The sequence below is a fragment of the Oncorhynchus mykiss genome, chromosome 24, assembly GCF_057628025.1.
Source record: "Oncorhynchus mykiss isolate SJ-2025 chromosome 24, ASM5762802v1, whole genome shotgun sequence".
NCBI classification, from domain to species: Eukaryota; Metazoa; Chordata; class Actinopteri; order Salmoniformes; family Salmonidae; genus Oncorhynchus; species Oncorhynchus mykiss.
This window is the reverse complement of record NC_143045.1, coordinates 565,032-581,619: the sequence shown is the minus strand read 5'-3', so window position 1 is coordinate 581,619 and position 16,588 is coordinate 565,032.

Below are 16,588 nucleotides of genomic sequence, written 5' to 3'. Positions count from 1 at the left end.
TCTGGTCTGGTCTGGTCCGCTCTGGTTCGGTCTGGTCTGGTCTGGCCTGGTTCGGTCTGGTACGGTCTGGTCTGGTCTGGTTCGGTCTGGTCTGGTCCGGTCTGATCTGGTCCGGTCTGTTCTGGTTCGGTCTGGTCTGGTTCGGTCTGGTCTGGTCTGGTCTGGTCCGGTCTGGTTCGGTCTGGTCTGGTTCGGTATGGTCTGGTTCGGTATGGTCTGGTTCGGTCTGGTTCGGTCTGGTTCGGTCTGGTTCGGTCTGGTCTGGTCTGGTCTGGTTCGGTCTGGTCTGGTTCGGTCTGGTCTGGTCCGGTCTGGTCCGGTTTGGTCCGGTCTGGTTCGGTCTGGTCTGGTTCGGTTTGGTCTGGTTCGGTCTGGTTCGGTCTGGTCTGGTTCGTTCTGGTTCGGTCTGGTTCGGTCTGGTCTGGTTCGTTCTAGTTCGGTCTGGTTCGTTCTGGTTCGGTCTGGTTGGGTCTGGTCTGGTTCGCTCTGGTTCGGTCTGGTTCGGTCTGGTCTGGTTCGGTCTGGTCTGATTCGGTATGGTCTGGTTCGGTCTGGTCTGGTTCGGTCTGGTCTGGTCTGGTTCGGCTGGTCTGGTCTGGTTCGGTCTGGTCTGGTTCGGTCTGGTCTGGTTCGGTCTGTTCTGGTTCGGTCTGTTCTGGTTCGGTCTGGTCTGGTTCGGTCTGGTTCGGTCTGGTTCGGTCTGGTTGCGTCTGGTCTGGTTCGGTCTGGTCTGGTTCAGTCTGGTCTGGTCTGGTTCGGTCTGGTCTGGTTCGATCTGGTTCGGTCTGGCCTGATCTGGTCTGGTTCGCTCTGGTTCGGTCTGGTCTGGTTCGGTCTGGTCTGGTTCGGTCTGGTTCGGTCTGGTCTGGTTCGGTCTGGTCTGGTTCGGTCTGGTCTGGTTCGGTCTGGTCTGGTTCGGGCTGGTCTGGTTCGGTCTGGTCTGGTTCGGTCTGGTCTGGTTTGGTCTGGTTCGTTCTGGTCTGGTCTGGTTCGGTCTGGTTCGGTCTGGCCTGGTCTGGTCTGGTTCGTTCTGGTTCGCTCTGGTTCGGTCTGGTCCGGTCTGGTTCGGTCTGGTCTGGTTCGGTCTGGTCTGGTTCAGTCTGGTCTGGTCTGGTCTGGTTCGTTCTGGTTCGCTCTGGTTCGCTCTGGTTCGGTCTGGTCTGGTTCGTTCTGGTCTGGTTTGGTCCGGTCTGGTTCGGTCTGGTTCGCTCTGGTTCGGTCTGCTCCGGTCTGGTCTGGTTCGGTCTGGTCTGGTTCGGTCTGGTCTGGTCTGGTTCGGTCTGGTCTGGTCCGGTCTGGTCTGGTTCGTTCTGGTTCGGTCTGGTTCGGTCTGGTCTGGTCTGGTTCGGTCTGGTCTGGTTCGTTCTGGTTCGCTCTGGTTCGGTATGGGCTGGTCTGGTCTGGTTCGGGTCTGGTTCGGTCTGGTCTTGTCTGGTTCGGTCTGGTCTGGTCTGTTTTGTTCTGGTTCGGTCTGGTCTGGTCTGTTTTGTTCTGGTTCGGTCTGGTTCGGTCTGGTCTGGTTCGGTCTGGTCTGGTTCGTTCTGGTTCGGTCTGGTCTGGTCTGGTTCGGTCTGGTCTGTTTCGTTCTGGTTCGCTCTGGTTCGGTCTGGTCTGGTCTGGTTCGGTCTGGTCTGGTTCGGTATGGTCTGGTCTGTTCTGGTCTGGTTCGGTCTGTTCTGGTCTGGTCCGGTCTGGTTCGGGTCTGGTTCGGTCTGGTCCGGTCTGGTTCGGTCTGGTCTGGTCTTGTCTGGTTTGGTCTGGTTCGGTCTGGTCTGGTTCGGTCTGGTTCGGTCTATTCTTGTCTGGTCTGGTTCGGTCTGGTCTGGTCTGGTTCGGTCTGGTCCGTTCTTTTTCGGTCTGGTCCCGTCTGGTACGGTCTGGTCCGGTCTGGTACGGTCTGGTTCGGTCTGGTACGGTCTGGTACGGTCTGGTCCGGTCTGGTTCGGGTCTGGTTCGGTCTGGTCCGGTCTGGTCTGGTCTTGTCTGGTTCGTTCTGGTTCGGTCTGGTTCGGTCTGGTCTGGTTCGGTCTGGTTCGGTCTGGTCTGGTCTGGTTCGGTCTGGTTCGGTCTGGTCTGGTCTGGTTCGGTCTGGTCTGGTCTGGTTCGGTCTGGTACGGTCCGGTCTGGTCTGGTCTGGTTCGGTCTGGTCTGGTCTGGTCTGGTCTGGTTCGGTCTGGTCTGGTCTGGTCTGGTTCGGTCTGGTCTGGTTCGGTCTGGTCTGGTTCGGTCTGGTCTGGTTCGGTCTGGTCTGGTTCGGTCTGGTCTGGTTCGGTCTGTTCTGGTTCGGTCTGGTCTGGTCTGGTCTGGTCTGGTTCGGTCTGGTCTGGTTCGTTCTGGTTCGCTCTGGTTCGTTCTGGTCCGGTCTGGTCTGGTCTGGTCTGGTTCGGTCTGGCCTGGTCTGGTCTGGTTCGTTCTGGTTCGCTCTGGTTTGGTCTGGTCTGGTTCGGTCTGGTCTGGTTCGGTCTGGTTCGGTCTGGTATGGTCTGGTTCGTTCTGTTTCGCTCCGGTTCGGTCTGGTCCGGTCTGGTTCGGTCTGGTCTGGTTCGGTCTGGTTCGGTCTGGTCTGGTTCGGTCTGGTCTGGTTCGGTCTGGTCTGGTTCGGTCTGGTCTGGTTTGGTCTGGTTCGTTCTGGTTCGTTCTGGTTCGGTCTGGTCTGGACTGGTCCGGTCTGGTTCGGTCTGGTTCGGTCTGGTTCGGTCTGGTTCGTTCTGGTTCGTTCTGGTTCGGTCTGGTCTGGCCTGGTCCGGTCTGGTTCGGTCTGGTCTGGTCCGGTCTGGTTCGGTCTGGTCTGGTTCGGTCTGGTCTGGTCTGGTTCGGTCTGGTCTGGTTCGGTCTGGTCTGGTCCGGTCTGGTCTGGTTCGTTCTGGTTCGGTCTGGCCTGGTCTGGTCTGGTTCGGTCTGGTCTGGTTCGTTCTGGTTCGGTCTGGTCTGGTTCGGTCTGGTCTGGTCTGGTTCGTTCTGGTTCGCTCTGGTTCGGTCTGGTCTGGTCTGGTTCGGTCAGGTCTGGTTCGGTCTGGTCTGGTTTGCTCTGGTCTGGTTCGGTCTGGTCTGGTTCGGTCTGGCATGGTCTGGTCTGGTCTGGTTCGTTCTGGTTCCCTCCGGTGCGGTCTGGTTCGGTCTGGTCTGGTTTGGTCTGGTCTGGTCTGGTCTGGTCCGCTCTGGTTCGGTCTGGTCTGGTCTGGCCTGGTTCGGTCTGGTTCGGTCTGGTCTGGTCTGGTCTGTTTTGTTCTGGTTCGGTCTGGTTCGGTCTGGTCTGGTTCGGTCTGGTTCGTTCTGGTTCGGTCTGGTCTGGTCTGGTTCGGTCTGGTCTGTTTCGTTCTGGTTCGCTCTGGTTCGGTCTGGTCTGGTCTGGTTCGGTCTGGTCTGGTTCGGTATGGTCTGGTCTGTTCTGGTCTGGTTCGGTCTGTTCTGGTCTGGTCCGGTCTGGTTCGGGTCTGGTTCGGTCTGGTCCGGTCTGGTTCGGTCTGGTCTGGTCTTGTCTGGTTTGGTCTGGTTCGGTCTGGTCTGGTTCGGTCTGGTTCGGTCTATTCTTGTCTGGTCTGGTTCGGTCTGGTCTGGTCTGGTTCGGTCTGGTCCGTTCTTTTTCGGTCTGGTCCCGTCTGGTACGGTCTGGTCCGGTCTGGTACGGTCTGGTTCGGTCTGGTACGGTCTGGTACGGTCTGGTCCGGTCTGGTTCGGGTCTGGTTCGGTCTGGTCCGGTCTGGTCTGGTCTGGTCTTGTCTGGTTCGTTCTGGTTCGGTCTGGTTCGGTCTGGTCTGGTTCGGTCTGGTTCGGTCTGGTCTGGTCTGGTTCGGTCTGGTTCGGTCTGGTCTGGTCTGGTTCGGTCTGGTCTGGTCTGGTTCGGTCTGGTACGGTCCGGTCTGGTCTGGTCTGGTTCGGTCTGGTCTGGTTCGGTCTGGTCTGGTCTGGTCTGGTCTGGTTCGGTCTGGTCTGGTTCGGTCTGGTCTGGTTCGGTCTGGTCTGGTTCGGTCTGGTCTGGTTCGGTCTGGTCTGGTTCGGTCTGGTCTGGTTCGGTCTGGTCTGGTCTGGTCTGGTCTGGTTCGGTCTGGTCTGGTTCGTTCTGGTTCGCTCTGGTTCGTTCTGGTCCGGTCTGGTCTGGTCTGGTCTGGTTCGGTCTGGCCTGGTCTGGTCTGGTTCGTTCTGGTTCGCTCTGGTTTGGTCTGGTCTGGTTCGGTCTGGTCTGGTTCGGTCTGGTTCGGTCTGGTATGGTCTGGTTCGTTCTGGTTCGCTCCGGTTCGGTCTGGTCCGGTCTGGTTCGGTCTGGTCTGGTTCGGTCTGGTTCGGTCTGGTCTGGTTCGGTCTGGTCTGGTTCGGTCTGGTCTGGTTCGGTCTGGTCTGGTTTGGTCTGGTTCGTTCTGGTTCGTTCTGGTTCGGTCTGGTCTGGCCTGGTCCGGTCTGGTTCGGTCTGGTTCGGTCTGGTTCGGTCTGGTTCGTTCTGGTTCGTTCTGGTTCGGTCTGGTCTGGCCTGGTCCGGTCTGGTTCGGTCTGGTCTGGTCCGGTCTGGTTCGGTCTGGTCTGGTTCGGTCTGGTCTGGTCTGGTTCGGTCTGGTCTGGTTCGGTCTGGTCTGGTCCGGTCTGGTCTGGTTCGTTCTGGTTCGGTCTGGCCTGGTCTGGTCTGGTTCGGTCTGGTCTGGTTCGTTCTGGTTCGGTCTGGTCTGGTTCGGTCTGGTCTGGTCTGGTTCGTTCTGGTTCGCTCTGGTTCGGTCTGGTCTGGTCTGGTTCGGTCAGGTCTGGTTCGGTCTGGTCTGGTTTGCTCTGGTCTGGTTCGGTCTGGTCTGGTTCGGTCTGGTATGGTCTTGTCTGGTCTGGTTCGTTCTGGTTCCCTCCGGTGCGGTCTGGTTCGGTCTGGTCTGGTTCGGTCTGGTTCGGTCTGGTCTGGTCTGGTCCGCTCTGGTTCGGTCTGGTCTGGTCTGGCCTGGTTCGGTCTGGTTCGGTCTGGTACGGTCTGGTCTGGTCTGGTTCGGTCTGGTCTGGTCCGGTCTGATCTGGTCCGGTCTGTTCTGGTTCGGTCTGGTCTGGTCTGGTCTGGTCCGGTCTGGTTCGGTCTGGTCTGGTTCGGTATGGTCTGGTTCGGTATGGTCTGGTTCGGTCTGGTCTGGTTCGGTCTGGTTCGGTCTGGTTCGGTCTGGTCTGGTCTGGTCTGGTTCGGTCTGGTCTGGTTCGGTCTGGTCTGGTCCGGTCTGGTCCGGTTTGGTCCGGTCTGGTTCGGTCTGGTCTGGTTCGGTTTGGTCTGGTTCGGTCTGGTTCGGTCTGGTCTGGTTCGTTCTGGTTCGGTCTGGTTCGGTCTGGTCTGGTTCGTTCTGGTTCGGTCTGGTTCGTTCTGGTTCGGTCTGGTTGGGTCTGGTCTGGTTCGCTCTGGTTCGGTCTGGTTCGGTCTGGTCTGGTTCGGTCTGGTCTGGTTCGGTCTGGTTCGGTCTGGTCTGGTTCGGTCTGGTCTGGTCTGGTTCGGCTGGTCTGGTCTGGTTCGGTCTGGTCTGGTTCGGTCTGGTCTGGTTCGGTCTGTTCTGGTTCGGTCTGTTCTGGTTCTGTCTGGTCTGGTTCGGTCTGGTTCGGTCTGGTTCGGTCTGGTTGCGTCTGGTCTGGTTCGGTCTGGTCTGGTTCAGTCTGGTCTGGTCTGGTTCGGTCTGGTCTGGTTCGATCTGGTTCGGTCTGGCCTGATCTGGTCTGGTTCGCTCTGGTTCGGTCTGGTCTGGTTCGGTCTGGTCTGGTTCGGTCTGGTTCGGTCTGGTCTGGTTCGGTCTGGTCTGGTTCGGTCTGGTCTGGTTCGGTCTGGTCTGGTTCGGGCTGGTCTGGTTCGGTCTGGTCTGGTTCGGTCTGGTCTGGTTTGGTCTGGTTCGTTCTGGTCTGGTCTAGTCTGGTCTGGTCTGGTTCTGTCTGGTTCGGTCTGGCCTGGTCTGGTCTGGTTCGTTCTGGTTCGCTCTGGTTCGGTCTGGTCCGGTCTGGTTCGGTCTGGTCTGGTTCGGTCTGGTCTGGTTCGGTCTGGTCTGGTCTGGTCAGGTTCGTTCTGGTTCGCTCTGGTTCGCTCTGGTTCGGTCTGGTCTGGTTCGTTCTGGTCTGGTTTGGTCCGGTCTGGTTCGGTCTGGTCTGGTCTGGTTCGCTCTGGTTCGGTCTGGTCCGGTCTGGTCTGGTTCGGTCTGGTCTGGTTCGGTCTGGTCTGGTTCGGTCTGGTCTGGTCCGGTCTGGTCTGGTTCGTTCTGGTTCGGTCTGGTCTGGTTCGGTCTGGTCTGGTTCGGTCTGGTCTGGTTCGGTCTGGTCTGGTTTGGTCTGGTTCGTTCTGGTTCGTTCTGGTTCGGTCTGGTCTGGCCTGGTCCGGTCTGGTTCGGTCTGGTTCGGTCTGGTTCGGTCTGGTTCGTTCTGGTTCGTTCTGGTTCGGTCTGGTCTGGCCTGGTCCGGTCTGGTTCGGTCTGGTCTGGTCCGGTCTGGTTCGGTCTGGTCTGGTTCGGTCTGGTCTGGTCTGGTTCGGTCTGGTCTGGTTCGGTCTGGTCTGGTCCGGTCTGGTCTGGTTCGTTCTGGTTCGGTCTGGCCTGGTCTGGTCTGGTTCGGTCTGGTCTGGTTCGTTCTGGTTCGGTCTGGTCTGGTTCGGTCTGGTCTGGTCTGGTTCGTTCTGGTTCGCTCTGGTTCGGTCTGGTCTGGTCTGGTTCGGTCTGGTCTGGTTCGGTCTGGTCTGGTTTGCTCTGGTCTGGTTCGGTCTGGTCTGGTTCGGTCTGGTATGGTCTGGTCTGGTCTGGTTCGTTCTGGTTCCCTCCGGTGCGGTCTGGTTCGGTCTGGTCTGGTTCGGTCTGGTTCGGTCTGGTCTGGTCTGGTCTGGTTCGGTCTGGTTCGGTCTGGTACGGTCTGGTCTGGTCTGGTTCGGTCTGGTCTGGTCCGGTCTGATCTGGTCCGGTCTGTTCTGGTTCGGTCTGGTCTGGTTCGGTCTGGTCTGGTCTGGTCTGGTCCGGTCTGGTTCGGTCTGGTCTGGTTCGGTATGGTCTGGTTCGGTATGGTCTGGTTCGGTCTGGTCTGGTTCGGTCTGGTTCGGTCTGGTCTGGTCTGGTCTGGTTCGGTCTGGTCTGGTTCGGTCTGGTTTGGTCCGGTCTGGTTCGGTCTGGTCTGGTTCGGTTTGGTCTGGTTCGGTCTGGTTCGGTCTGGTCTGGTTCGTTCTGGTTCGGTCTGGTTCGGTCTGGTCTGGTTCGTTCTGGTTCGGTCTGGTTCGTTCTGGTTCGGTCTGGTTGGGTCTGGTCTGGTTCGCTCTGGTTCGGTCTGGTTCGGTCTGGTCTGGTTCGGTCTGGTCTGGTTCGGTCTGGTTCGGTCTGGTCTGGTTCGGTCTGGTCTGGTCTGGTTCGGCTGGTCTGGTCTGGTTCGGTCTGGTCTGGTTCGGTCTGGTCTGGTTTGGTCTGTTCTGGTTCGGTCTGTTCTGGTTCGGTCTGGTCTGGTTCGGTCTGGTTCGGTCTGGTTCGGTCTGGTTGCGTCTGGTCTGGTTCGGTCTGGTCTGGTTCAGTCTGGTCTGGTCTGGTTCGGTCTGGTCTGGTTCGATCTGGTTCGGTCTGGCCTGATCTGGTCTGGTTCGCTCTGGTTCGGTCTGGTCTGGTTCGGTCTGGTCTGGTTCGGTCTGGTTCGGTCTGGTCTGGTTCGGTCTGGTCTGGTTCGGTCTGGTCTGGTTCGGTCTGGTCTGGTTCGGGCTGGTCTGGTTCGGTCTGGTCTGGTTCGGTCTGGTCTGGTTTGGTCTGGTTCGTTCTGGTCTGGTCTAGTCTGGTCTGGTCTGGTTCGGTCTGGTTCGGTCTGGCCTGGTCTGGTCTGGTTCGTTCTGGTTCGCTCTGGTTCGGTCTGGTCCGGTTTGGTTCGGTCTGGTCTGGTTCGGTCTGGTCTGGTTCGGTCTGGTCTGGTTCGTTCTGGTTCGCTCTGGTTCGCTCTGGTTCGGTCTGGTCTGGTTCGTTCTGGTCTGGTTTGGTCCGGTCTGGTTCGGTCTGGTCTGGTCTGGTTCGCTCTGGTTCGGTCTGGTCCGGTCTGGTCTGGTTCGGTCTGGTCTGGTTCGGTCTGGTCTGGTCTGGTTCGGTCTGGTCTGGTCCGGTCTGGTCTGGTTCGTTCTGGTTCGGTCTGGTTCGGTCTGGTCTGGTCTGGTTCGGTCTGGTCTGGTTCGTTCTGGTTCGCTCTGGTTCGGTATGGGCTGGTCTGGTCTGGTTCGGGTCTGGTTCGGTCTGGTCTTGTCTGGTTCGGTCTGGTCTGGTCTGTTTTGTTCTGGTTCGGTCTGGTCTGGTCTGTTTTGTTCTGGTTCGGTCTGGTTCGGTCTGGTCTGGTTCGGTCTGGTCTGGTTCGTTCTGGTTCGGTCTGGTCTGGTCTGGTTCGGTCTGGTCTGTTTCGTTCTGGTTCGCTCTGGTTCGGTCTGGTCTGGTCTGGTTCGGTCTGGTCTGGTTCGGTATGGTCTGGTCTGTTCTGGTCTGGTTCGGTCTGTTCTGGTCTGGTCCGGTCTGGTTCGGGTCTGGTTCGGTCTGGTCTGGTCTTGTCTGGTTTGGTCTGGTTCGGTCTGGTCTGGTTCGGTCTGGTTCGGTCTATTCTTGTCTGGTCTGGTTCGGTCTGGTCTGGTCTGGTTCGGTCTGGTCCGTTCTTTTTCGGTCTGGTCCCGTCTGGTACGGTCTGGTCCGGTCTGGTACGGTCTGGTTCGGTCTGGTACGGTCTGGTCCGGTCTGGTCCGGTCTGGTTCGGGTCTGGTTCGGTCTGGTCCGGTCTGGTCTGGTCTGGTCTGGTTCGTTCTGGTTCGGTCTGGTTCGGTCTGGTCTGGTTCGGTCTGGTTCGGTCTGGTCTGGTCTGGTTCGGTCTGGTTCGGTCTGGTCTGGTCTGGTTCGGTCTGGTCTGGTCTGGTTCGGTCTGGTACGGTCCGGTCTGGTCTGGTCTGGTTCGGTCTGGTCTGGTCTGGTCTGGTCTGGTCTGGTTCGGTCTGGTCTGGTTCGGTCTGGTCTGGTTCGGTCTGGTCTGGTTCGGTCTGGTCTGGTTCGGTCTGGTCTGGTTCGGTATGGTCTGGTCTGGTTCGGTCTGGTCTGGTCCGGTCTGGTCTGGTCTGGTTCGGTCTGGTTCGGTCTGTTCTGGTTCGGTCTGGTTCGGTCTGGTCTGGTTCGGTCTGGTCTGGTTCGGTCTCGTCGGTCTGGTCTGGTTCGTTCTGGTTCGGTCTGGTTCGGTCTGGTCTGGTCTGGTTCGGTCTGGTCTGGTTCGGTCTGGTCTGGTTCGTTCTGGTTCGGTCTGGTTCGTTCTGGTTCGGTCTGGTTGGGTCTGGTCTGGTTCGGTCTGGTTCGGTCTGGTCTGGTTCGGTCTGGTCTGGTTCGGTCTGGTCTGGTTCGGTCTGGTTCGGTCTGGTCTGGTTCGGTCTGGTCTGGTCTGGTTCGGCTGGTCTGGTCTGGTTCGGTCTGGTCTGGTTCGGTCTGGTCTGGTTCGGTCTGTTCTGGTTCGGTCTGTTCTGGTTCGGTCTGGTCTGGTTCGGTCTGGTTCGGTCTGGTTCGGTCTGGTTGCGTCTGGTCTGGTTCGGTCTGGTCTGGTTCAGTCTGGTCTGGTCTGGTTCGGTCTGGTCTGGTTCGATCTGGTTCGGTCTGGCCTGATCTGGTCTGGTTCGCTCTGGTTCGGTCTGGTCTGGTTCGGTCTGGTCTGGTTCGGTCTGGTTCGGTCTGGTCTGGTTCGGTCTGGTCTGGTTCGGTCTGGTCTGGTTCGGTCTGGTCTGGTTCGGGCTGGTCTGGTTCGGTCTGGTCTGGTTCGGTCTGGTCTGGTTTGGTCTGGTTCGTTCTGGTCTGCTCTAGTCTGGTCTGGTCTGGTTCGGTCTGGTTCGGTCTGGCCTGGTCTGGTCTGGTTCGTTCTGGTTCGCTCTGGTTCGGTCTGGTCCGGTTTGGTTCGGTCTGGTCTGGTTCGGTCTGGTCTGGTTCGGTCTGGTCTGGTCTGGTTCGTTCTGGTTCGCTCTGGTTCGCTCTGGTTCGGTCTGGTCTGGTTCGTTCTGGTCTGGTTTGGTCCGGTCTGGTTCGGTCTGGTCTGGTCTGGTTCGCTCTGGTTCGGTCTGGTCCGGTCTGGTCTGGTTCGGTCTGGTCTGGTTCGGTCTGGTCTGGTCTGGTTCGGTCTGGTCTGGTCCGGTCTGGTCTGGTTCGTTCTGGTTCGGTCTGGTTCGGTCTGGTCTGGTCTGGTTCGGTCTGGTCTGGTTCGTTCTGGTTCGCTCTGGTTCGGTATGGGCTGGTCTGGTCTGGTTCGGGTCTGGTTCGGTCTGGTCTTGTCTGGTTCGGTCTGGTCTGGTCTGTTTTGTTCTGGTTCGGTCTGGTCTGGTCTGTTTTGTTCTGGTTCGGTCTGGTTCGGTCTGGTCTGGTCTGGTCTGGTTCGTTCTGGTTCGGTCTGGTCTGGTCTGGTTCGGTCTGGTCTGTTTCGTTCTGGTTCGCTCTGGTTCGGTCTGGTCTGGTTCGGTCTGGTCTGGTTCGGTATGGTCTGGTCTGTTCTGGTCTGGTTCGGTCTGTTCTGGTCTGGTCCGGTCTGGTTCGGGTCTGGTTCGGTCTGGTCTGGTCTTGTCTGGTTTGGTCTGGTTCGGTCTGGTCTGGTTCGGTCTGGTTCGGTCTATTCTTGTCTGGTCTGGTTCGGTCTGGTCTGGTCTGGTTCGGTCTGGTCCGTTCTTTTTCGGTCTGGTCCCGTCTGGTACGGTCTGGTCCGGTCTGGTACGGTCTGGTTCGGTCTGGTACGGTCTGGTACGGTCTGGTCCGGTCTGGTTCGGGTCTGGTTCGGTCTGGTCCGGTCTGGTCTGGTCTGGTCTGGTCTGGTTCGTTCTGGTTCGGTCTGGTTCGGTCTGGTCTGGTTCGGTCTGGTTCGGTCTGGTCTGGTCTGGTTCGGTCTGGTTCGGTCTGGTCTGGTCTGGTTCGGTCTGGTCTGGTCTGGTTCGGTCTGGTACGGTCCGGTCTGGTCTGGTCTGGTTCGGTCTGGTCTGGTCTGGTCTGGTTCGGTCTGGTCTGGTTCGGTCTGGTTCGGTCTGGTCTGGTTCGGTCTGGTCTGGTTCGGTCTGGTCTGGTTCGGTATGGTCTGGTCTGGTTCGGGCTGGTCTGGTCCGGTCTGGTCCGGTCTGGTTCGGTCTGGTTCGGTCTGTTCTGGTTCGGTCTGGTCTGGTCTGGTTCGGTCTGGTCTGGTTCGGTCTGGTCTGGTTCGGTCTCGTCGGTCTGGTCTGGTTCGTTCTGGTTCGGTCTGGTTCGGTCTGGTCTGGTCTGGTTCGGTCTGGTCTGGTTCGGTCTGGTCTGGTTCGTTCTGGTTCGCTCTGGTTCGGTCTGGTCTGGTCTGGTCTGGTTCGGTCTGGCCTGGTCTGGTCTGGTTCGTTCTGGTTCGCTCTGGTTTGGTCTGGTCTGGTTCGGTCTGGTCTGGTTCGGTCTGGTTCGGTCTGGTATGGTCTGGTTCGTTCTGTTTCGCTCCGGTTCGGTCTGGTCCGGTCTGGTTCGGTCTGGTCTGGTTCGGTCTGGTTCGGTCTGGTCTGGTTCGGTCTGGTCTGGTTCGGTCTGGTCTGGTTCGGTCTGGTCTGGTTTGGTCTGGTTCGTTCTGGTTCGTTCTGGTTCGGTCTGGTTCGGTCTGGTTCGGTCTGGTTCGGTCTGGTTCGTTCTGGTTCGTTCTGGTTCGGTCTGGTCTGGCCTGGTCCGGTCTGGTTCGGTCTGGTCTGGTCCGGTCTGGTTCGGTCTGGTCTGGTTCGGTCTGGTCTGGTCTGGTCTGGTTCGGTCTGGTCTAGTTCGGTCTGGTCTGGTCCGGTCTGGTCTGGTTCGTTCTGGTTCGGTCTGGCCTGGTCTGGTCTGGTTCGGTCTGGTCTGGTTCGTTCTGGTTCGGTCTGGTCTGGTTCGGTCTGGTCTGGTCTGGTTCGTTCTGGTTCGCTCTGGTTCGGTCTGGTCTGGTCTGGTTCGGTCTGGTCTGGTTCGGTATGGTCTGGTCTGGTTCGGTCTGGTCTGGTCTGGTTCGGTCTGGTTCGGTCTGGTTCGGTCTGGTCCTGTCCGGTCTGGTCTGGTTCGTTCTGGTTCGGTCTGGTCTGGTTCGGTATGGTCTGGTATGGTCTGGTCTGGTTCGGTCTGGTCTGGTTCGGTCTGGTCTGGTCTGGTCTGGTTCGGTATGGTCTGGTCTGGTTCGGTCTGGTCTGGTTTGGTCTGGTCTGGTTCGTTCTGGTAACTGTGTTTATGAAGTAAAGCATGTGTGTCTGTTGGTTTGAAGTAAACTCTAGTGTGTAGTGTTTTCTGTGATTGATTGTTATTACTGAAAAAAAACGTTCTTGCGGATGAATTGTGTATTTAACCTTAATGGATGGATGATGACCGTTGAGAATGTTTATAAAATCTGTGAATAACTGGATGTCGTGGGGCCAGGCTCCTATTATGTCATCTAAAAAGCGGTAATAACAAGTGGGTTGATATGGACACTTGGCCAGTGCCTATCTCTCCCATTCAGCCATGTATATATTGGCGTAAGCAGGTGCACATTTTTTGCCCATAGCTGTTCCCTCCACCTGCAGGTAATAATGATCATTGAATAAAAAGTCATTGCTAGTCAGGCTGATTTCTAACAGTTGTAATATTTCTTTGTCCGGTCTAGTGTTGTCTGGGTATCTCTTAAAGATATTTCTAATTGCTTGTATTCCTGTTGCTGTATAGGCTATCAATATCTATCGTGAATATGTGTGTATGGGAGGGAACAACTATGGGTCCAATCCTCTCCATGAAGTGGTAGGTGTCCCTGAGAAAGCTGGGGTGCCTTGTGGAGAGAGGGTTGATATGGTGATCTATATATTGTGAAATGTTATAGGATTCACGATTGCAGTCTGAGACAATCGGTCTGCCAGGAGGAACTTCAAAGGGAATTGTCCATGTCTCCGGTTCCTTGTGTACTTTTAACAGTAAGTAGAATAGTCTAGGTCGTGGGGTGTCTGTACCGTTGAGAAAGTCCCGTTGTTTTGCTGTGATGTAGTGTTGGTCGTAGTCTTTTTATTATTGTCCTTAGCTGTGTCTGTGGTTGTATACTGTTTTGTACCCAAGTGATCAGTGTCCAGGGGGCAGCGAAGCTAGACTGGCGAGTATTATCCAGGTTAAGAAAACTGGCTGGCTGTGCAGAAGGTAAAGGCCGCTAGCAGTGGCTAACAATGACTAAATAGCTAGTTAGCTGGTTAGCTTCTGGAGGTTCTTGAATGTGTTCTAAAAATTAAAAATAATAGCGATTCCGTATCACATTGGGTGAGGCAGGTTACCGGAAGGTATAATCAAATTAAAAATCGAAAAGAGATTGAAAGAAAATATTTGGTCCGGTGAGTGGTTGGGACGCTGCGATTCAGACGGTTAGCAGGCCTGTGCTAACAGTTAGTAGGCCGGGGCTGAACAAGGTAGCAGTTAGCGGACCGGGGCTAAACAAGCTAGCAGTTAGCAGGCCGAATTAGCAAGCAAGGAGATAGCAAGGGCTAGAAAGTTAGCCTTTGGGGGACGTCGCGATGGGGTGAGTCTGTTTATGCCTCTTCATGCGGTGACATCGATAGACCTGTCGTGGGTCCGGATATTGTAGCCCAGGAGTATGCTTCGGTGGTAGCACAGGAGCTCTGGCCGGGCTAGCTTCAAGCTAAATGGATGGAAACGCTAGCCAGGAGTTAACATCCGGGGTTGCAGTTAGCTAGTTGTGAAGACCCAGCTGAAAATGTTCCGTTTGCGGTGGGAATCCGGTGGGAATCCGGGGATAAAAAAATAATAATAATAGGTCCGTTATGCTCTGGTTAGAGTCGCGTTGTTCGAACTGGCGAGAGCTTTCCGCGCTGAAGGTTAGCTGAAGACCGCTAGCAATGGTTTGCTGGTAGTTAGCTGTCTAGCTTCAGTTGAGGGGTGCTAGCTAGCTAGCTTGATAGTTAATGTTTGCTTTAGTTTGCGCGCCAGCTCTGCAAATTCAGCAGGTGTGTGTGTGTGTGTGTGTGTGTGTGAACGCTTCCAACAAAACTAATGACCTGCAGTGGATCAAACCATTGTGAGGCAAAGGGCGGGGGTTGCAATCTTTTGAAACTTAAAAACGCGCTATTAAGTGTCTATAATCAGCATAAGTGCTTTCATTGCGTTCATTCATATTATTGAAATTACATAGATATGTTTACAGTGATATATTGGGGGGGGAAATCATATTTTTCCCAGGATAGGGGGGTCGTGTCCCCCTGGGATTTCTGCCTATGCACGTGATATCTCCTCACTCACGTGGTTGATTGAAGGACGTGGTTGATTGAAGAACTGATTTGTGTTGATGGCAATTACCATATAAATTCAAAGATGAAGAAGGAGGGATGACTAGAAACGATTCAGTTGACGGTTTTATGTGTGGATTAATTGTCGGAGTAGAGGAATTTGTGTAATTCAGGTAAAAAAATAACGCAATGTTTATATCACAGGACAAATTAGCTAGCGGGTTAACTCGCTAAATTGCCATACATGTTTCATGCTTTTCGGCCTGTCCCCAATTTAATGCCATTGGTCACATATTTTGTTTTGATATTTTAACCTGCGTGTCTTTATCGCGTCTGCAAGCACGTAGCTGGTATGTTTATAATGAACTTTATCTGTCGAAAATGGAAATTGTGAGGTTTGAGGTCTTGTGGTGGCTTATGGGGGAGGAAAGGGGGGAGAGTACAGGGGGTTGGGGGGAAAAGAAGGGTGTGGTGTGGGTCCAAATTGTGGGTAGAGCCTATTCTAAATTTAGCTGCTCACACCAATTCTTAAAAATGAGGTCTGCTGTGGTTGTTGTCCAGTGTATCAGGTCTGTTGTGTGGAATTCATCATGGGGTATCTCCAAGAGAAATGGGCCATGTGTGGTGATGTAACCGTTAATGACTTTGAGGTTCCGTTTTCGATCTGGTGAAAGGAGGTGTGAGTGGTTAATAATGGGGATGTAAATAATTGCATTAGGGAAAAAGTGACTCTTGCTTCCTTGTGCATTGATGCATTCTGTTTGATGTTTTGTATGGGTCATTATCCATATTGTTTATGCCCACCGAGAGAACCACTATGCATGCTGGTGTCTAAATGAACCTCTGTTTTCTCCAGGACCTTTTTGAAATGGTAAAATGTTGCTCCAGGGTAACTCTCCACTTGAATGGGTTATGAAATGGAGGGATTCTATTAACATTTGAGTCTCCCAAGACTAGTATTGGTTTATTTCCCTTCAAATTCCAATCTGCCACCTTGCCATTTGGTGTAATACTTAAAGGCCCGTAGATGTCCTCCTAGGATCATAAATTAAACTGAGGTAAGCTCCAAGTTGCCTCTTTTTCTGGGTGGCAGTGCAGAAGTCGATGTGGTGAGAGATTCATTCAACCATAGTGTTGTTAAATATGAACATAAACGCCATATTGTGCATTTAAATGGTTTCATTGTTTTGTTAAAGGAAAGGAAAAACCTAAAAGAGGAAGTGCCAAACTAAAACCAAACAAACCATAAATATATAGAGTAGAAATAAATTATGAATAAAACCATGTTCTTCTCCATCCATTTTCCTGTCTGTTAAAACCCATTTTCTAATACAGGCCATTTGGTGTTATTGTCTGTAGGTTCTGGATCCACTCCCGTGCTGCCCACAGGTCCAGAGGCCCACAGGTCCAGCCTATATGTGACTGTAACCCTGATATGGTAAGGTGAGTGATGGGGTGCTCCTGGAAGTGGGTTATGAGTAAATTGTAGGTTGATGTGGGCACTTGGCCAATGCAAGTTCAAAACAGACAGTGTGACCCAATTAAAGGCACTTCCGGTTGGCACAGGAAGCTATACGTAAACACATATCTTGCTTGGGGTATTCTCTTACAGAATCCTGAGTTTAAAGTCTTTATGTTAAAAATTGACTGATCTAGACAGGGTTGAATGCAGTCATTTTCACATTTGCAGGTTATGTACATCAAAATACCTTTTGGGTGAATTTAACCACTTCCGGATGCTCCAGGATGCTTAGATTTGACACAGGTAGACCTCATAGTGGTCTGATGGACTGTCATAGAAGACAGGTTCATAAGGCATTCATAACCCACATAGGCTTCAGGTTGAATTTAGAGGTGCAGGCAATGTATTCCTATGGGGAGAGAAGTCAATGCAAACTGTTTGAAGTAAACACCTTCTTTTAACTGCTAAGGGTTAATGCCACACGGCCAAGGTTAGGCTTGCACGGATCGGGAGGACCTCAGGAACGTACCTGAGGTCGAATTGTGCTTCTCACCCTAGCAGTTCTCTCACTGTCACCCAAAACAAATGACATTTTGGGCCTACTTTTCTCATGGTCGCTGCGCTCAGACCGAGCGAGCTACGGGATATCTCGTTGAACTCTGCACGGCCTAGAGATTATGTTTATGCCCTTGCCTGCTCTCTGTGTCTTTCAGCACCACACCTTTTCACTCCATCCTTGCTGTGTGTGTGTGTGAGAGCTTTTCTTTGACATCTGCTGGCGGAAATTACTGATTTACAGTTTAGGAGGGTTACCTAGTCACACATGTGAAGTTTTGGAAAGATGTGACTTTTTTAACCCTTCAAAACAGACAGTGTGACCCAATTAAAGGCACTTCCGGTTGGCACAGGAAGCTATAAGTAAACACATGTCTTTATTGACATAGCCACTTACAGAATCCTGAGTTTTA